Source organism: Pleurodeles waltl, chromosome 2_1 (assembly GCF_031143425.1).
Source record: "Pleurodeles waltl isolate 20211129_DDA chromosome 2_1, aPleWal1.hap1.20221129, whole genome shotgun sequence".
Lineage (NCBI taxonomy): Eukaryota > Metazoa > Chordata > Amphibia > Caudata > Salamandridae > Pleurodeles > Pleurodeles waltl.
Window position 1 is genome coordinate 362,783,746 of NC_090438.1, and position 22,778 is coordinate 362,806,523.

The window sequence follows — 22,778 nt, forward strand, 5'->3', positions numbered from 1 at the left end:
AAATGGGCTGGAGCTTCCCCCCACAACCACCACCAGCAGCCGCAGCACCACCACCAGTGGGCAATCGTCCGAGGCTGCAGGGATGGGCTGGAGCTTCCCCCCACCACCAGCGGCAACATCATCATCACCACCACTGAGCAGCCATCACCGCCGGCGGACAGTGTGTAGTCCTATGTTAATGGGCTATTGTGTGGCCTGGCCCTGCAAATCGGGTGGGTATCTCACCCACCTAAGAAACTGTGACCCTGCACTCCTCAAAACCTGCATTACAGGGCACAATGCCCCCTCCAGAACCAGTGGGTAACACACCCACTCACCCCATCCTCTCCAGGATGAAGATCACAGGGCACAATGCCCCCCCCAGAGCCAGTGGGAAACACACCCTTTCACCCCATCCTCTCCAGGATGAAGATCACAGGGCATGTTGCCTCCTCCAGAGCCAGTGGGCAAGTCACCCACTTGGGAGACTGTGGCCTATCACTCCCCATGACCAAGCACAGGGCATGGTGCCATCTCTAGAGCATGTGGGCAAGTCACCCACTTGAGAGACTGTGACCTTGCACTCCCCAGGACCAAGCACAGGGCATGTTGCCCCATCCAGGACCAGTGGTGTCCGGCCGGCTGATGTGCCCCCTATTCTCCATCCCCCTGAGGTGCCTGCCTATTTTCAAACTGATGCCCTTGTAGAGTTCTCTCCTTGTTGTTGCAGATGTCAAGTGGGTGCTAGGACTTTGTAATGTGGCCCTGTGGCCCACAAATATTGAGAACTGGGCAGTGACCCTTGATTTGTATATATGTACATACTTTTAGATTGGAGTCACGTATTACTACTGTATTTATCTTATTACACTCACTTTCATCTATTCGTGTTGTACTTGCATTATTCCTGAGGGGTACGGGGTAAATATGTTATGTTACTGCATCTGCTTGTCTGTATGGTGTTGGGGTGGGGGTGTTGCGTGTGTGTCACTTTCTTTTTCCTCGCCTCTCCCCTCCCCTGTGTGCTTGGCAGCTGTACTCACTGTGGTCGTCTTTGCCGTCATTGGTGTTCGTGGTGCAGCAGGACGTAGAAGATCATTGGAAATATTTGCTATTCAGGCTCCATGGAGGCGTGGTTCTTCCCTGAGTCTCCACAGGTGAGTCGTTTCCCTTCTGTGCAGTGTTTCCGCCAAGCTTTTGAAGTCATTGGTACCACCCCGGAAAAGGTGGCGGTTTCCTGTGTCTTAATAGAGTGGGCGGAACATTGGCACCGTCTGGCTGTAGGCGGCTACCGCCATGGTGCCTGTTAATTCCGCCCTGGAGGTCGGTGTGGTAAAGTGGCTGTCCTTCTGAGCTCTTTCCGACATGGTCATAATTTGGCAGTATTTACCACCAGCCTGTTGGCGGTATTACCGCCACTTTATTACTGACCGCTGGGGTTGTAATGAGAGCCTGAATCTCTTTTGAGCAATTACAGGCCTTCCACCAGAAATATGTCTACAATCGATACTGTTAAAAAATAAAGTGACAGATTTTCTATGTGCTGCCTCAACATTTTAAGAAGCTGAACTCGACCTGAATGTTTCAAATTGGTTGGCTTTACATAACATGGAGTTGATATGCACCAGTGCACTTCCATGTTTTTTTCTAGCCATCCAATCTCCATTTTACCTACTTTAAATAATTGCTATTTGATGTTCGTCTGGTGTAAGATCGAATCAAATTAATTTTACTTTATTCCAAAGAGAAAACCTGGAGTGAGCATAAATTTGTGGCTCAATTTATGATAGAGTGCAGCCAATATACCGTATTGTACTGCTCTGTATTTTACATACTTGTATTGCTATGAACTACATACATTTCTCACTGCACAGACACACACTTCAAATCTAAGCATGGTCTATTGTTTTAAGCAGATCCGGTAGTCCTTCTCACCATAGACCCAGTTTTCAAAACAATTCTGCACCGAGGGCATAAGGCCTCGAACGGGCGTAGCTTTTTGTCATTTTGTGTATCCCAAAGGATTCACAGGTTATACCTGCATGTTTTTATTCTTAGTACTGGAAAACTTCATAACTATGCAGAAGTATTTCCACATATTTAACTGCATAAGGAGCACTCGAGCACATGGGAAAATGCTTTCACATTTTGACAAGAGGTTGTTTTCATTTTTTCTCTACAAGAAAAAAAAGTTTTTTCTATCAAGAACCCCCTTGCTCTCTATTCCCATAAATGTTGGCGTTTTTACCTTCCAGTTACCACTGTGATAGAGATTTTCTGAAAAACGCCTGTCCTCTTCTTTGATGGGAATGAGTCAAAGTGATTTTTATGAATAGCCTAAAAAGTGTAAGTTCACAAACTTACATAGCTCTCCCACCCAGTAATGACTGTTCCCATTCATAGCACCATATTTAATTCAGATGACTTTGAGGCTATTTGGTCTCACATATTTTCATCATCGGTCAAACGTGTAGCGTAAATCAAACACTACTAGTGGGCCTGCAGCACTGATTGTGCCACCCATTTAAGTAGCCCCATAAACATGTCTCAGACCTGCCACTGCAGTGTGTGCTGTTTTGGACTCCTAATTGAGCCTGGCAAATGTACTGACTTTCCAAGCTCAAACCTTCCCGTTTGCTGCATGTATGTCACCCCTAAGGCAGGTCATATATATGAAAAATGTCTCTCCAAAATTAATTAACATGGGTACATATACCTCATATTCTAATTTAAAAATCATATTCTGGAAACCAAACAAAACATTTTGAATATCATTTTAGAAATATACAATTATTTTGATCATATAAAATATATACATTTTTTGCAATTTATTCAAAGCAGTGAACAACTAGATTAATAATATGGTTTACACAAAATTGTTAGAGGTCCAAAATGATGGTATCTACTCTCATACTGTCATTCATACAATACAACAATCAACCATGATGCCATCCAATAGTATAGAAAACAGAGAGTTATCATCTAAATATAGATAGACAAAAATAAAGGACTACGAAGCAAAGTATGCAATTCTACAAAACAGAGATAGATAACTGTATCAAACACTGGATCAATTGTTCATGACCAATGTTAAACATATACAAAATCTAATAATAAAGGTTTAAAGATCAAGCCGGTCGTGTTGAAATCAAAAATGTACATAAAATGCTGGTTTATCCTTTATTCTTTTATGTGGCCAAACAATGTTGACAGTCCAATTTCAGTGCCATATCTTAATTGAGTCCAGGAGGCCCGATGTTAATTGCCTGCTTCTCTGTAATTTATCAACTTGAAGATCAATACAACATAATTTTGCTTCCTGTTAATCCACAATCCATTTGGCATTAATGTGCCTATCTGCCGACGCGAGTTTCGGTGGACGTACTACTAATTCAATTGCCAGCTTCTTCAGGGCAAAATTTGATGTATATACTAATGGACCTCAAGGAAAAGCTAGGCATAAACACAATCATAAATATATGGCTCCCAGATAAAGTCAACTAACGTGCAAACCTTAAAGTAGACAGAATTATGTAAAGCCAGTAAATAAAAACACCTCTAAGTGACACACAAATTAAAAACCGATAAACCTTAGTCATGCAATTAGCCACCCAGGGAGTCAACAGGGGTTATCTGAGCTGTGTAGCTCCCTTATTCTGACTAGAGTGAGGGTCCCTGATTGAACAAGGTGTGAACTGACTGCCAACTACAGACCCCATTTCTAGCACCTGAAAATTCCAGTTGCTGGATTGTTCTTTTCATTTTCTTTTGGAGGAGCAGACAAAGACTGTTATTTTATGTTGCATAGAATTGTAGAATTATAGCATTGTCTATGTATGAAGAACTTGTTAACCACTGCAAGGAGCTAGTTGTTGCATCACATTGGGTCACACGAGATTGGCCGGTTAGTGTGAAATGCCATGCAGTGATTGGTTGTTCTGTGTGAGGAGTTGAGTCGTGAATGGTTGATTGAAGTGAGCAGCTGCACTGAGAGTGAGAGAGAGGCTTACAGGGATATTGACATATACAGAATAGAATCAAAGAATTATAGATATGAATTAAATTGCTTGTCATTTGTTGATCTAAATTGAAAATATACAAATTTTGAAAGCTTTTAAGTATTTGATGAGAACTGATGTGAAAAATGCCGGACAGGAAGGTGAAGAAGCACCTCCTGAGTGTACGCCCACTTATGGTATAATAATAGAGGAAGGGTTGTATCAATGTGTATGGCTCCATCAGTGGTACTAGATCCCTGAAAAAGGGCCCTTTGAGCTTTCCAGTATAGGGTACATTAGAACTCAGAATGATTGACAAAATATGAGACAACCTTTATGAATGAAGCCACCTCCTGGACCTACACAAATTGAAGCACTAAGTGTGAAAAATGTCTTGTTTTAGAGAAAAAGGGATTTTTCAGAAACAAAGAGAGCTCTGAGAATTTATGCAGCTGCAATATGGGATTGGCAACAACAGAGATGGAGGAAAGGTATAGTCAAGGGAGCTAGACTATATCACACAATTACTAATGAGAAATCTGGGAAACTGACATACTGAAAAAATCAAAAGTTAAGGGAGACACTATTAAAAACGTTAAAAGAAATCTGACTGAAAGAGATTCAGGAGATGATATTTTCAGCGCATTATTGGCTTCACGTCCACCACCTTATATGACAAATACTGAGAGTACTCCAATATCTAATGTGACAGAGGCTACAGTCCCTGTTGACCCAAATGCAATTCAAAGTGAAAGACAATTACAAATTACACAGTGTGTTATGACACAGCCTGTTGTGCAACCTGTTATACCTAATAATGTGCCTGCAAGTATTGTCACTGCACTGTCAGTGATGCCCCCGGGTGTTACTAATTCTATCGTGACTGTATCAGCTCCTTTTATAACAGCATAGCCAGTAGAGAGCTGCACATGAAATGCTCTGAATAAAATAATTCCAAATACCGTAGCATAAGGAGCTGTTGGGGGAGATTCTGTGGCAGAGTTTATCTCATCATCACAGAATTCACAAATTTGGTGCATGGGCACCACCACAAACCATTCGATTGTTAATAAAAGAGAGAAGGTTTGTCTTTAAGACACAAACATCACAAGGCAAGACAAATTTATTTGAAGATGGGATTTTTCCTCCATTGATTGAGGAAGCTGACAAGAACAATGCAAAGACAGGGTACACTGGAAATAGGTTGTTATTATGCAGGAGACATAGAAAGAAAGACCATTAAATACCCCAAGATAGAATAGAGCTGGAGGTAATAATTAGAGTATGTTCAGTTTTTCAATATGTGAATCAATATCAAGAAAAACAATTGATCTATATGAGCAAAGAATTTACTAGGTTGCAGTAGTTATACATGATAAATTGACTGAATTGGCCGGAAAATATGGCGTTGATCTTTCAAAAAATGTCCTATTGCAGAAAAGTTTCAGGACACAATTAAATGATGAAGCCATTGAAACAGTGTGTTCTTCAGAAATGTGAACACAAATTACTGAATTAGTAAAATGTATTAATAAATGGGGTGTTTTTGAGAAATTAAAGAGTAAACAGATGAAAAAACATGAAAGAAAAAAGAAACAATCAGATGCGGCTGAAGCAAAAGGAACGCCACCTCCAGGTCCCCCAGATGAAGGAGAAGTTTCGGCTTATCCATTATGAAAGATACCAGATGTTCATGTGCCATGGAGTAGGGGAGATCTTGCATCGTTTACCAACAATTTCCCAAAATTGAGAGAGAACCCTATGCAGTGGTACATGCAAGTTGAGAGATTTGTTCAATGAAATTGCTGTACATTTGTCAGAGTCACCAGATCCTCGGGGTTTGCGCACGTTCCCAACACGTCCTCTAATGAACAACTCCAAGACTCTGATAGACAATTCACAGAGACTGTGAGAGTTCAAGAGGGGAAGAGGGAATTAGGAAGGGTACTGCTGGGAAGGAGACCTTTAATGGGAAAAAAGGTTAGAACACACAATATAACCTGAAGTAAATATTAATATAGTCTTTCTGAAAATATGAGCAATCTTGAATTGCAGTTTTAAAAATGAACAGATTTTTGTGATGATCAGATACCTGTAATGGAATCAAGATTAATTGAAATAAAACTTTTCTTATTCAAGCATGAATTAGAATAACAAGAATATGCATAATAGGAGCATATAATATTGCATCTAGAACTTCTGATCCTATATATATTTCCTTGAAATGTTTTCAACACAGATTACACTCTTAAAACACTAGAGAAGAAATATTTTTCAATGGGTTCAATAGTTCAAGAAATATTTCCCATACTTGTCAACTCGAATTGTACCAAGCAATTATCCTGGAATGGTAATATGCAGTTCACAACATAAATAAACTCTAGTAAAAAATTGCATGTCCTGCTGACTCGAATGCCACCATGCAAAGTCAAGAAATGGTTGCACAATAAATAGCGACAGGTTTTGAAATTATCTTAAATTGAATTATACATCGTGCCACTTCAAAACCTTCTTTTAAATAAATGTCAATAAATAGTAACACACAATGTACCACAAGCTTTTAAAGCTTGATAAACGAACCGTGCCTCTTGCCGATTCATGACCAATCATGTATGTGTCAATAAATGCCAGCGCGCAATGCAACTCAAGATTTCAAAGTTTTTCAAACGAATCGCGCCTCCTGCTGATTCATAAATATCCACGTGTATGTCAATAAACACAGGCGTGCAATGTAACACAGTTTTTTTCTTTTTAAAGCTTTTCAAACGAATCGCGCATCCTGTCGATTTGTAAACCTCAACGCGTATGTCAATAAACGCTGGCGCGCAATGTAACATGAGTTTCAAAACTATAAACGAATCGCGCTTCTTGCCGATTCATAAACATCCTTGTACACACTTTAACAAAAATACTCGAGTGCACTTTTTATGACTATGACCTTAAAACAAAGTGTTACCATAAATAAACGATCAGATCTTAGAATGAGATAATTCTAGATAAAATAAACGGTATTGGGAATAAACCCAACTACTGTCTTACCACCCAGGAACAAGATGCACCAATGAAGATTTCAAAGCAGAACTGGGAGATCAAAAAGGCCACTGGAACTGAAGTTCTGGAAATAGCTGCTCTTCTGCACTGGAACCTCTGAATAGTGAGCACTGGGAGTTGGGCTGACTCTCCTTATATAGAGTCTTGGCCCAGCCCAGAACCACGCCCAGGCATGTTGCAGGGAAAGTCTCTGGAAGGCCTTGGAAAGAGGCCACACCCTAACCCACTCTGAAAACCTGTAGCAATACCTTGCAAAGAAACAGTATTTGTAAACATATTAAGAATAAGTGTTTAGGATTCAACTCTGCAATGCAAAAGGGTAAAATACAACATATCAGCACAATGCATGAATCATGTTATTTTGAAAGTGATGTTTTTTTGCATTTTTTGACGCCAATAGAGCGCGTACTGTTTTGGTGTTGACAACATTGGTGAAGCTCAAAGCCAGTGAAAAACGAATGCACCATCTCCTATCTTGATGGATAAATACAATTAGGTGATTGCTTTCTTGAAAGACACAGTTCTTCCAAAAAAATTGGATTACGTGAGGCTGACGAGAATTCAGCAAGTGGTAAAAGAATCAGTGCATGACTATTATGAACAATTGTTGAAGGCATTGCAGCAGCACACTTGTCAGTCTCATCTTGAGTTGGGTGATAGGGGATTCCCTATCTCGCAGCCCCAAAGTACATGTTAGCCCAGACAAAATTGTCACGGGAAACTTTTTCAGGATCTTTCATTTGCAGGCAATATCAGTGCAATGCAAGGTGTTGGTTTTCAAAATGAAATGCAAGAGGTTGGTTTTCAAGCTGACATTAAGGGTGCTCAAGTAGGTAAGAATAGTTCTCAGGGCAGAGGATGTGGCATTGCCATTGTTTCAAATTCAGGTGCAGAGATTGTAATACTGAAGAAAATGACTTCTTCTCATTTTTTTCAACAACATCAGGCATTGGAAGAGGGAGTGTACATTGAATCCTATTAAAGTGAGAGGCAATAACCAAATGCAAGAAGAAAAACAAATACAGAATGTACCCGTTCAGCAAATGCAAGTGCCAATGCAGACACACGTTCCAATGATGCAGGTCTCACAAGCCCTAATGACTTTACAAAATATGGGTCACCCCAGATTTACCATGAATCAAATGCCCAGAGTCATTAAAAACCCATTCTAGACCTCGACTCAGAACCTATTTCCATAGTTCCCTATGTTGGACAATGAGAACTTTGGCTCTGACAATTCACAATGACAGTGCCTGAGGGGGGAAGAAGATTGCGTATTTGGTGCAGTCCTAGACGTAGACCAGAGTGGACTATTTGTGGAAGGTAACATAAATGCCCAATTAATGCCATTTCTTATTGATACTGGAGCCAACTGCTCCACTGTTAGAACAGCGGAAGACCCAGACCTAACCCTCTCAGGAAAGAAAATGCAAGTTGTAGGAGTTACAGATGAACAGGTCACAAATTAAGTTTCAGAAGAGGCTCCTATAAAATAGCGTAATTAGAAGAAAAGCACAGGTTTTTTGTATGTGATGTGAGGCCCCTAAAACTGCGACGAAGAGATTTATTGTGCACGTTAAATTGTACATCCTATTACACACCCAGAGGAAGTAGAATTCCAAATACATGATGAAAATGTAGAGTTTAAGTTAGTGCAACAAGAAGCTGAAGGGCTGTATCCAATGAGAGCAGTAAATAAGTTGGCCTCTGATCTGGGAGAGACTGTGAACCCAGAAGTACAGGACTTCACAGGAAAGGACATTGGACTAATCAAAGGTGTAGAGCCAGTCTGTATCACAGTGAAGCCCAATGTGATTTTTATGAGAACACCTGCATACAACATGACCCCAGCGACAGTAGCAGGAATAACATCAATGGTAGATATGCTAAGTAAAGGAATTCCGAAAGATCGTTGGGAGCCTGTGTAACCTATTACAGTCTCACAGAAACCCAGGGAAAAACAGAATTATACAAGAGCTCTAAAAAATGTATGACATTGTTGTTCTATGTTGTCCTGTGGTACCAAATCCAGCCACCATCCTGTACCAATTTCCGTGCACTACAGAATGGTTTACTGTTGTCAATCTTTGCCAAGCCTTTGTCTCCCTACTATAGCATGAAGACTTTCAGGTCTTGCTTTCTTGTTTCAGAAAAGAGTTTTGGCATGGTGTAGAGTTCCACAGGGGTTTTCTGAAAGTCCTTCTATTTTCAAGCAGATTTTGAAGAAGAAAAATGTGGAGTCTCTGCAGATGCCTTGTGAATCAGTTCTTGTGCATTATAGCAATAACCTACTTGTGGCATCGCGCACTAGAGAAGCTTGCCAACAGGAAACTATTACTTTGCTCAATGCTTAGCTAAGAACAGACATAGAGTGTCCCTGAGCAAACTGCAATATTGTCAAAAAAAGTCTAGTACTTGTGATATCATTGAAAAAAGTATGAGAAAGGTGTCACAGGAAAGAATATGGGCAATATTCAGAATAAGTCCCCCCAAAACACAGAGATAAGTCGGAATGTTTCTGGGAATGCTTGGCAACTGTAGACAGTGCATATCAAACTTTTTTCTGGTGGCTTAGCCAATATTGAGACTAACACATATAGATGTGCCTCCTGATCCATTTCCATGAGACAATGAGTGCATGAAAGCTTTCCTAGAGCTGAGAGAAAGTCTATGTTAGGCCCTGCCACTAGGAATGCCAGATAACAGTAAGATGTTCACATTGTTTTGCAGTGGTCTCTGTTATGCCTCCCCACTAGGAATGTCAGATTACAGTAAGATGTTCACATTGTTTTGCAGTGAGAGGGAGGGCTGTTACTCAGTGCTTATTCAGATGCATGGTGATTTGAGGATATCTGTGGCATACTTTTCAATTACCCTTCATCCTGTAGCCACAGGACTGCCTGGTTGTCTTAAATCATTGCCAATTGTTGGTGTCAGCATAGAGAGGTGTACAAGCATAGTGATGAGACGTCCTTCAACTGCCATTGTCCTACACTTGGTGGAGATTCTGCTTACCAGGACAAAAACCCATTACATGACAAATTCCAGACTTACAAAATATGAGCAACAAATTCTTGCTTCAGAGAACATTGTTTTAAAGCGCTGTCACATTGTAAACCCATCTACTTCCCTACTGTTGCCAGAAAATGATGTAAATAATGGTGATTTTGTGCATGATTATTTAGATGTCATGGATGTATGTACCAAGCCATCTCCAGACATAAATAAGGGACCATTGATTGAGCCTGATTATGTAATGTTTGTGACTGACTTATGTCTGGGAACAATGTAGGGTCCTGAGAGCTGCTTACTCTCTATGTACAATTCAAGAAGGTGTAGAAGCTTCATGGCTTTGAGGTGCAACCTCAGCACAAGTTGTAGAACTGATTAACCTTACCAGAGCTTGCAGTCTAACAGCTCAAATGAGATTGACTATATTTACAGTCAGTATGACTTTGGTGTGGTCCATGACGTTGAACAGTTATGGTCATAAAAGGGGTTTCATGACTTCTTCTGACTCGTCTATGCGAAATTGTGAACATGTGAAGAGATTGCTAGAAGAGCTGCAGCTTCCAACTGAAGTTGTGGTTGTTAAATGTGCAGCTCACAGAAGTGACAATGAATATGCCACAATTTTGCAACAGATACGCTGATGAGGTGGCACTTTATTGTGCACTTGTGGTCTGCACATTTAATGGACATACACAGAGGAATCTGAAGAGGATATTGTCTATTCAAAGTTGTTGTCAGTAACTGACACACGAGGAAAGCTCAAGAGATAGCAGAACATTTTTTCAGAAGCATAACAGTAGGGTTGGATCAGAGCAGGATGTGGGAAAAACACAAAGGACATTTGAATTTCAGCAGATAGTAGATCAGTGTTACCAGACAGTTTATTGTCACCTATGACACAACATTTCCATGGCCCCAAATATTTTGTAAGGGACACAATGGTGAGATTATTAAGACAAAACTGGCATAAAAACCAGATTCAAGATGCTTGCAGATGAATTGTGTCACCATTGTGTAACATGCCAACAGATGAATGAAGGGAAAATAACATCAGTCACACTGAATCATATAGGGAGAACAGGGGATCCCTTCAACAGAATGCAGATGGAAATTATCGAGATACCTGTTTATAATGCAAGATATCACCCTCAAGGGTGGAAGACTACCGAAGAGACTGAGAAATGACAGTCTCACTGAGGCTAAACTGCTGTTGAGAAAGTTAATAGCCAGGTACAGAATTTCGGTTTCTCTGGACTCAGATCACAGGACTCATTTCAATAATGTGTCCTAAGGATGTTGTGTGCAGCATTACAAGCAGAGCAGAGATTGCACTGTAGCTATCATCCAGAAGCATCTGGAATTAAAGAGCAACTCAATGGAACTCTAAAGTCCTGGCTGGTGAAAGACTATGCATCCTCTTCACTGAAATGGCCTGATGCTTTGTCCTTGGTGTTGATGAATCCTCAAAGTACACCTGACAGGAAGAGAGATTATCACTACATGAGATCCTGATGGGGCGTACAGAGAGATAGCCTGCTTTGCCTGCTAATGCACTTATGAACATCACAGATTACATGATACTCGATTACTGCAAAGGATTGGCTAATGTGGTGTGTTCTGTTTCTCAACAGAATGGAGCTGCAACTGCAAATCTGCATCCAGAGCAGTCCCACAACCTCAGCCGCGGTGACTGGGTACTGATTAACAAGACATAAGAAAGTCTTGTCTGGAGCCCAGGTAGAAAGGCCCTTTCCAGAAGATGTTAATCATGAATACTGCTGTTAAGTGTGCTGGTGTAGCAAACTGGGTGCATGCATTGCATATCCAGAGAACAAGAGACCTGTCTGAAGAAATAGTGTTCTTTGAGCCAGAAATGAGTGCACTGGTGACAGTACCACTGCAAGTTATACGAAAACAAGGAATAATACTCCAAGAGGCACAGAAGCAAGGAATAGAAAGGGGTGAAGAACTATAGACAGTCACACAAATCAAGATTCCTGGGATATCACAAAGTGGTATTGAAGTTTCTGGTAAAGAAGAAAGAGAAACAAGAGCTCAACCTGAAGTCACACCAGATCAACTAGAAGATACAGGTGAAAGAACAAGTTATGGATCAAGAAGAGTCACTTACAATGATGAATGGCCAAGAGCCTATGGTCAAAAGCAATTCAGATCAAGAGTGTCAGTTTAGCGCATACCGCCAACAACTGCTGAGGGGACACAGCCAAGAAGTATAAGTGACACAGAAGCAGAAGATAAACAGACACCCAGGAGGTCAAAAAGGGCAGGAGTAACATGTTAGAGGTATTCAGCACCTGAACCGATGTACTGTATAAATCAAGTGCTAAATGTCCCAATATCAGATTTGCTTGATTTGGATACAAAGTTGTATTAAACACCTTATTGTCACATCCATATTTGTGAAAAGAAAGGAATTAAAATTGAAAGTCTGCTTGTGCAATAATTAACTATACAACTAATTATTGACATTTTGCTTTTTTTGTTTAAAAAGATCAAACATTGGACATACTGTGTGTCCTAACTAAAGTTAGATGCAAGATTATTATGAGTATTACATTTTTAGTGGTAGTATTAATAGCTGTAGCATTATTGATAATAATACACTTTACACCAGAGAAAGAGAAATATGTATTTTTATCTATTAACATGACATCTGCACAGGCTGTAGATGAGGATAAATTGAAAGCTTAATTTGTAGATTACATCAAAGAAAATTACACAACAAATGTTCATTCTTTATTAGTTTGAGAATACACACAAGCTTTAGATGTATAAAATTGTTTGTGCATACTTACCTTCATCAGCTACGGAGGAGGTAACATACCATCACATACCTTTGTCATAATTCATTACATGTATTATTTTGCTTAGCTTAGTGTATAGGCAAGAACACTTTGACACAATTCTTTCAAAAGTACCACTACAGAAGAGCATGAATTTATATCCACAGGCAAAAAAGTGGAAACAGCTTGGCATTATTTTAGACCTTTCCTGCCTATAGACACTGTTAAGGCAGACCAAAACAATTTGACTTGTTTAATGTGAGCATTAGAGAAGACATTTATCATTATGTTAGAGGAAAGGAGATCACTTTTTTTTACACAGCAAAAATAAAAATGAAGATGTTTTGAAAAATATTTGTAAAAAGGAAGATGAATACCGAAATATATTGACATTAGACAGAATATAAAAGAGAAAAAAAATGGGGGTCATTACGACCCTGGCAGTTGGCGGTAATATGGAGGAAAGTACTACCAAAAGGCTGGCGGTACTTTCCTCCACATTATGACATTGGTGGATTGGCTGAAGCCAAACCGCCAATGTACCACACTGACTGCCACAGCGGTAACGGCCGCTGGGCTGGAGACATCAATCTCCAGCCCAGCGGCCGTCACTGTACCGCCTGCGGGATTATGACCCCACCTACTGCCATGGTTTACGTGGCTTCCTTACCGCCACGAAAACCATGGCGGTATTGCATATCAGTGACAGGGAATCCCTTCCCTGTCACTGCCAGGGGTCTTCCCCACCCTCTTCCACCTCCACAGGTTCCCTCCACCCCCCTTCCTCTCCAAACCCCCTTTCATACACGCCCCTCCCTTCACACACGCATACACACACCCATTCCCACATTCATCCATGCATGCATACACACACATCTTCACACACTTACATACATACACACAGACACGCATTCACACAACTCAACATACATGCACTTACACCCCTAAACATGCACACACATTCAACATGCAACACACACCAGCATACACGCACACACAGACATACACACACGCCCCCACAGACACACACAACACACCCCACCACCCTCCCCTGTTGGAACACCCATTTATCTGTGTCCATGGGGTCCTCCGGCAGGAGATGGGATGGGGCGCTGCTGCCAGCAGCAGCGTCCGCCAGCAGAACACTGCCAGGCCATATTAATTCTCATGATATGGCCGGCGGTAGACTACTGGTGTGGTGCTGCTGCCGGCAGCAGCACCACCTTACCGCTGTCTACCAGCATGGTCAGAGCCGGATTTCCGCCATCCTTCTGGCGGAAATACGGCTGTGGTCATATTATGGCAGACGGCTAGTAGCCCCGGCGACTGTCTTTCGGTGGCCATCGCAGCGGTGGTAGGTGGTTTTTGCCGCCAAGGTCCAAAAAAGTCCTATGTGTTTTAGAAGAGTAAACCAACATTGAAAGAGACCTGTAGGAAATAGTTATTGTGAACAAACATGAATATCAGGAGGTTCATGCCAAATTTTACAAGGTGAAGAACCAAATATGGCCCTCATTATGACTTTGGCGGTAAACTCCGAATACCGCCACAGTGTCTGTGCCAACATAAAACCGCGTAGGTGAAATTCCGTCCATAGTATTCTGCAACATAAGCAGTAGTCAGGAAACACGTTATTACACCAAAGCACTTGTCATAAGAATATCATAAACACCCATAGTAGGAACATTAGAAAACATATGGCAAGTTAGAAAAACATATTAGCATGGTATGCCCATAAAGGGAACATTTACATACATATATAAATATCAAACCCAGGTAGGCAATATATAAATTCAAGTCTGTAGAAAGAACGTTGAATTAGGTATACAGTTCCTGGTAGGGAATACCTGTTTGGTTGATGAGGCACCTCCAGTGCCTAGAAGATGAGAAAATGGGGCCCCAGGTGCTCCTCTGCGCAGAACGGGGGCCTCCATTATCCTTAGACCAGAGGAGGGCGGCACGCACCTCCTCTCTTTTGTGGATGGGCCCCACTGGGGACCCATGATCACTAGGGGCCCCCAGGCCTCAACCTGCCCTCACGAGGGGGGGCAATGTTTGTGAGATAATGGGGAGGAGAGGGGTGCCATGCACCCCCTCTGACTTTGCAACAGGCCCCTCCAGGGGCCCGTGGTCTCCTAGGGTCTCCCCCTGGCCGGTCCTGGCCCTCCGCTGTGGGGGAGACCACAAAAAACAATACTGGCCTGCACGGGGCCACACGAGGCAGTCCAGAGTGTCGGGGATGCAGGGGGAGCCTCCAGTGAGGCTTCCCTTCCCCTTGCCTGACAGACGTCCTCCAGCAAGGGGACTGGTGGGGCGAGGCAGCCTCCGATGAGGATTCCTTCCCTGCCCACCGGTTGCCTCAATACTCGGCGGCCCGCCTAGCCATCGGAAAGGAGGCAGGCACCAGAGTCGGTGCCTGCCAGTGTTCCAGGGGCACTCCAAAGAGCACGCTTCACCCCAGGGGCACGACAGGAGAGCTCGAGCTCCAAGCGTACCGCAAAAGTATTCTTCTGGTGCCCCCGAGGCACGGAAAGGCAGGGAGACTCTGGCGCTGGCATCCACACGGCCCATGTCACGGCGTGATTTCTCTCAGCAAAAAAGAGAAGAAACGCTTTGTCAGGCGCAACACACCAGCAAGGGAAAAGCGCTTCCAAGGGCTAAGGAAATCAGCAACAGAGCGCTTTCCCAAGCGCTTAATCTCAGCCAAAGGAAGGTGAAGCACCCCTCGTGCTTCAGGGTGAATGCAGGGGTCAGGGGTCACAGCACCCTGCCCCTGGGGAGCCAAGTTACAAGAAAAGGCCCAGAGGTGGAGGGCCCAACAACAGGCTAGAACAAGGAGTATGCAGCAAGTGGGAAGTCCTCTTCAGTGACCAAGCAGGTCATAGGTCAGCACAGCAGCAGTAGTCCATGGCGGTTCCTGGTGAGTTCTTCCAGCTTTTCTGTGTCTAGTTCAAAGATGATTTGGAGTCTCCAAATTGTGGGGAAAATTCCCCTGTACTTATACTCAGTCCTTACAATGTTTTGCAATGGTAGGGAGAGGAGGTTCCAGCCAGTTACAACTGGTTCTGGGAGTGCCCTCTCTGTCCTTCAGCACAGGCTCCAAACATAAGTGGGGGGTTAACGACCATATTGTGTGAAGCCAGGGCACAGCCTTTACAAATGGAGGTGTGTCCCGCCTCTCCCTTCTCTCAGCCCAGGAAGACTATTCAGTATGCAGATGCACCTCTCTGACAGCTCCACGCTCCCTGTGTACAGGCTGTCTGAAAAGTATGCACAAAGTCCCAACTGTCACTCTGCCCAGACGTGGATTGGAGTCAAGCTGCAAAACACAAGAGTCATAAGCACAGATAAATGTTCACTTTCCAGAAGTGGCATTTCTGTAATAGTAATAAAAAATACACCTACACCCGTAAGCAGCATTTATTATCACCATCACAACAATACCAAGCACGCCTACGCTACCCCTCAGAAATCAGACAATGCTCCTTACACATAAGACAGGGCATTTCTAATACGATCATATGAGAAGGCAGCACTCACAGCAGTGAGACACCAAGTTAGGCTGTTTGTCACTACCAGGAAAGGCCACGCAACCTGGCACATGTCCTGCCATCTACATACATGGCACCCTCCCCATAGGGCTAGCTAGGGCGTACCTTAGGGGTGACTTGCATGTAATAAAAGGGGAGTTATGGACCTGGCAAGTAAATTTAGATTCCATTTCCCTGTGGCAGAAAACTGCACACACAGGCCCTGCGCTAGCAGGCCTGAGACAGGTTTCAAAGTCTACTTCAGTGGGTGGCCAAGCAGCGCTGCAGGCCCACTAGTAGTATTTAATTTACAGGCCCTGGGTATAGAGATACCACTGTACAAGGGACTTACAAGTAAATTAAATATGCCAATTAGGTATAAGCCAATCATACCAACGTTAGATGGGAAAGCACCTGCACTTTAGCACTGGTCAGCAGTGATAAAGTGCTCAGAGTCCTAGAGCCAACACGGAGAGGTCAGAAAAACCAGGAGGAAGGAGTCAAAAAGACTGGGGATGACCCTGTGGAAGGAACAATGTCCAACAAGTAGCATAAGGATCCACTTGTCAAATGGAGGCACCTGAACCTGGCTTTCAGGAGATCGAAGGCGTGTTCCACAACCCTCTTGGTAGGGCCATGAGCATAATTTCACTGATTCTCATCCCCTGTTCTTGAATTCCTGATAGGGGTCAACAACTAGGACAGGTTTGGATAGCCATAGTCACCTGGAAGAAGTGGGGGGCACATATTAGCCATGCACAATTCCATGGGGTATGACTCCAGTAGGCATACACTGACACATTGGGTGGGGACACAAGCTCACCTATGATGCCCCTGTAGTTGTGCCATCACCTGTGGGACGCTTCTATTCTTCAAGACAAAGGCATCATGAACAGATCCAGGATATTTGGCAGTGACATTAGAGATGTACTGGTAAGCAAGGCACACCATCTGGGTATTGAGAGAGTGGAAACTCTTCCTATTCCTGTACACCTGCTCATTCGCCCTGGGAGGGACTAAGGCAATATGGGTCCCGTCAGTGGCCCTGATCACATGTGGTATGCATCACATTGGGTAGAATACAGCCTTCACAGTGAGCAAATCATGAACCTGGGGGAATGTGATATACCTGCACATGTGTTTGAGCAAGGCAGCCAAAACCGTTGCAAGCACAATCAAGAACATTGGCTGTGACATTCCCGCAGCCAAGCCCACTGTCACCTGGAAAGAACCAGTTGCCAGGGAATGGAACACTGACAGTACCTGCACAAGAAGGAGGGTTACTGTTGTGCAATGGATAGCAGGTAGCGGATCAGGCTCCAATTGTGCACACAGCTTTGTGATTGTGGCCCTGTCCAGACAACAGGTGAGAATGATGTGCCTGTCCTTCAGTGTAGCCAAGTCTACAAGGGGTCTGTACATGGATGCATGCCTCCTCCTTCTAGTCCTTCACAGTTTTTGGTACCTAAGTGAGCCAGAAGTAAAATGGGTTTGATGACAGGACCTATGAACACACAACATCAGAGCACACAGAGCATGTATGTATGTAGGACACTAGAATTGTCTAGGTGTGTACAGTTGATGTTAATGTAATACATGAGTACTAGCAGTAGGAAATGGCAACCACCTGTCCTCTATGCAGTTTTAAGTGGAAATGACCTCACTCCGCTGGCGTTAGGCGTTATGGCGGAAGGCGGTCTACACCGCTGTGCAATTCCGCATTGGCTAACATGGGCCTCTATGGACTGTGGGAACCAATGATGATCAATACCGGCGGTGACAGTGTTCACCGCCGCAGCCATGACTGCCATTTTCTTTCTACCACTTCACCACTGAGTGTGCTGCTGTGACCTGTGTCTGGAACCTGCCATGGCCCATGCTACCGGGCAAAGGGCCCCAGCCTTCAGGTCAGAGGAGTTGGAGAGGCTCGTGGATTGGGTCCTCCCTCTGTATGGGCAGTTGCATGGTCCTCCAGACCAACAGGTGAGTACATCTTGGGTACGTTGCATGTGACATGGCTGTATGTAGAAGCATGCGTGTGGTGTCAGTGTGTCATTTGGGGGTATGGATGCAGGCAATGTGAATGCAGAGGTACATGTCATGTGTGTGCTTGATGAGGGGCACATGCAGTATGTAGGCCATTTGTGTGACAGACTGGAATGTATGGTTAATGATGTCCTTCTCTCTGTATTTCCTCTGCAGTGCCCATCGGAAGAAGGGGTTGTGGCATGTGATAGCCAAAGACGTGCAGACCCCGGGGGTCCATAGCCGGTGGAGCACCCACTGCAGGAAACAGTGGGAGGACCTGAGACACTGGACCCAAAAGACTTCAGAGGCCCAGCTTGGGACGGCCTCGCAACGAGGGAGGGGTGCCTGTCGGAGCCTGACCCCCTTAATGGCCTGCATACTCACAGTGGCCAATCCTGAGTTGGATGGGTTCTTGAGGGTAGCACAGCAGCCACAAGTCAGTAAAGTGTGTGTGGTATTCATTATTTGTTGCCTGGCATGGGTGCAGGGTTCTAGTCAGTGGCTGCCCCAATATATAAGTTTAGACATTCCTGCGTGGTCCTGCTTAGCTATGTAGGGTGGTGTGCATTTCTTGTATTGCTAGGAAGCTACCTTTCCATGGTTGACAGGGCTTAGTTGTTCCCAGTAGGTGTGCAGATGGTAGTTTTTGGGTTCCTACCAGCTGTAGTGCCTAGGCAATGTTTTGTCACTGTGGTCCATATTGGCCAATCTCAGTCCCAGGGAGTGATTGTGATGTGTATGTAATCTGTGCAGTTGGTACTGTGATTGACAATGTGCTCCCTTTCTTTCTGCCCCCCTTTCCTTCTGTCACCCTGTCCATGTGTTCATTAGTATCATCTGGCGAAGGAGCCAGGGCACTGGCGAGTGAGGGAGCTGCAGCCCAATGTACCCAGTAGGCAGAGTCCACCGATGCTGAGGGGACCATTGGGTTGGAGAGTAAGGGGAGCACCAGAAAGAGACTGACTCTGAAACACCTGATTCTGATTCCTTCTCGATGGAAGCTCCCTGGTGGTGGCGGACCCCTCTAGGACCACACCAGCTACATCATCTTCCACCACCCCCTGTACCAGCACCGCCCTCCTAGTAGACCCCCACCCAGTTGCCTGAGCCCGCTCACCCAGGAGGGTGGGCGTCTCCTTCGCCCCAGGCATCTCAAGCCCTGCCCCAGTCAGCCCTGCTGCCCTCAATGAGGAGGCTATTGACCTCCTGAGATCCATCTCTGTAGAGCAGTCAACCATAGTGAATGCGATCCAGGGGCTGGCATCCCAAATGCAGCAATGCCTTCCTGGAAGGCATTCACAGTGGCTTGGCGGCACTACAGAGATCATTTCAGACTCTGGCCTCTTCTCTGACGGCAGCTGGTATCCCTGTTTCTTCCACCCCCCCCAACTACTTCTTCCCAGTCATTGTCTCCTCTCCCCAGCCCATCCCATGCACATATTCTGACAAGCATGCACCCAAAACAACAGACAGGAATCGTACAGACAAACACAGGCTCCACACTTCAGTCCAGAAGCACGCACACAGCCAGCACACAGATGCACCCACAGCAACAACAGTCACTGTCTCCACTGCCTCCCCCACTCACACCTGCATGCACTGCATCAACCAGTCCCAGATTCTTCCACCTGTACAACCTTGCGCACAGTCACCACAACAGCTGACCCGCAAACATTCACCCCACACACTACATGCGCAGTCACTACCACCACCATCACCACCACCTGCGGCACACCCACCTCACTTGCAGACACCACCACAACATCCATCCACACATCTTGTTTGTCCTCCCACTCCCTGTCTGCCCCCTCCAAAGACACACAAACGCTCCCACTCAGACCCCCAACAGCCATCCACCTCACACATGTACACTGTCCATGCACCTGCATCCAAGTCCAGCACACCTCCTCCTCCTACAACCAATCCCTCTACCTCTACTCCCACACCTCCTCTGACACCCCGCCCCATTGGTCCTAAGAAGCTTTTCCTTTCCCACCTTGACCTCTTCCCTCCCCCTCCCGCTCCCCCCCATCCTGTCCCCCTAGCCTGGTAACTCCAGCACCATATTCAGCCCTGTTCCTCTCCCTAAAACTTCAACTGCCACTAAATGGGCACAAGAGTGGCACTCTGGCCCCCCAGCCCAAGCCACTCCTCCGCCCCCTAAACAGAAGTGTAAAGACCCACCCCCTACCAAATCCAAGCCTAAAAACCCCTTCACAAAAAGAAGCCCCCCACCACTCCCACCTCCCCGCCCCCTGAGGTACCTGCCTATTTCCGACATGATGCCCGTGCCCAGTGGAGTGTTGCTGTTGTCAGGAGTCAAGTTGGGCCTTGGACTTTGCCCTGTGGCCATTTGCTAACTTTGGACTGGCCCTTGACCCTGCCTGTAAATAAGCATATTTATTTTCTTTTGGATTTGAGGTCTTCATCCAACATGATTACAGGGGTTGGACCAGAGGTATGCGTCATAGCTTTCTTTGTTCCTGGATTCTGGGTGTGTGGTGCTTGTGTATGGTGCGTGTTGTATATGTGTGTGACACTTTCACCTCGCTTCCTTGTGTGCTAGGTGGCTACACTCACCATCATTGTGTTTGTAGGTGTTGATGCTCCTGGACTGCCATGGCATGGTACAGCATCGGGAAGACTTCCAGTTCTGGTTCCAAGGCAGCTGCGGACTCCTCTATGTCCCTGGAGGTGAGGGTCTCCTTTTATATGATGTGTTTCCGCCAGGCTTTTGGTGGTGTTGCTACCGCCCGGAAATCCTGGAAGTCTGCTATGTTGTAATATGGTGGGCGGATTCTTGTCTTCAACCTGCCTAAAGAGGTCTAACGCCGTGTTCGGTGTTAGCAGACCGGCAAAGTCACAATGACCACCTATATCCGTGGAGAACGGTGGCGCCTGCAAGATGCTCAAATCTCAACATTGCTGTAATACATTCACAATGGGAGTAAGAACATTTTAAAATATACAAAGAACATTAATTTCCTGAAACCTGAATTAGAATCATTAGAAACCACTAGTGTTTTAGAAAGTTTTGGCAGCTGAGTTTCTGCAATTGACGTTTGGTTTACAATAGCTGGAGGAGGAATTCAGCAATACTATATACTAAGCAATACTAGTGCCCATACTAATAGTTGTTATTTGTTTCCTGATGTTATTATGATTTTATATAGCTATCAAATACTATCTTGAGAAGAAAAGGAACAGAGAAGGAAACAGGAGAAAGAAACAGGCAGATAAAAGAGAATTAGAAATATATGACCACATCAATAAAGCAAATAAAGAGATGAAAGAACCTGAGGGTTTGAAAAGAAATAGAAAGAAATTCAACTGAAGGTGAAAGTGGCCTCTAAAGATTCAACTGTGAAGAATTTGTGATGGTTAGAAACCATCAGAGGGGAGAAATTGATGAAGCATTTAGAAAGTATTGAAAGTTAATGCAATTACATGCAGAATTAACATGCAGGCCTTAGATGAAAAATAATGATTTAAAATTCAAGTAAACACAGTAGGCTGTCACCTTTACACATATTTGTCTTGAATAGCTGAAGTAGCATTTTTTTTTAAACTAACTTAGGTTAAGCATGTGAAATATTTAATTTTTTACAAGCTGACGTGGTGTGAAAGTGACGATTTAATGTAAAGGAAGTTAGTTTTGACCCTCCCGTAGGCTTATTTATCATAGAATACAATAATGTGTTAAAATATTTAAGTTAACTCTGCAAAATGTTTCTTATCATATAAAGGCTTAGTATATTGGATGAATTAGTAGCTTGTGTTTTAGTAAAGTGAAGTAAAAGTGTAAACATGAAATTGCAGTTTTCTTAGGGAAAATAATTGATGAGAACATTGTGAGTTTATGCAAAGTAGTTGATGAAAATGATTCACTTAAACTTTGCTGTCTATGGACTATTATTTCCCTGTGAGAAGACAACAGAGTGTTCCTGTTCCAATGAAGACATTGAAAGCTGATTTGATGGAGAAAGAATATGAAACATATTCCATACACTTGGATTGCTATATTATATTAGGATGTGTTCCTAGATTAGATCAGACTCTCTCCGGACTCATTTGTTTTCCCTGTCTGAATCTTTACTCCTCTAAGACTCTACTGAGTTTCTTGAACCTCTCTTTATGGGACGTTCTGCTTTGATTGATAACTGATATTTGACTCTGAAGCTTTATGCTTTAACCACTCTATTTGGAACTCTTTATGGGCTCAGACTGACACCTTTTTCTCGTTCTTTATGGACTATCCTTATTCTTAGAAAAGGGATTCTTCCCTTCATGGAACATATGTAATGCATTTGTTCTGAGATATTGGTTGCTTATTTCGATTTATTACTCAATGATTGATATTGATGATATCATATGCT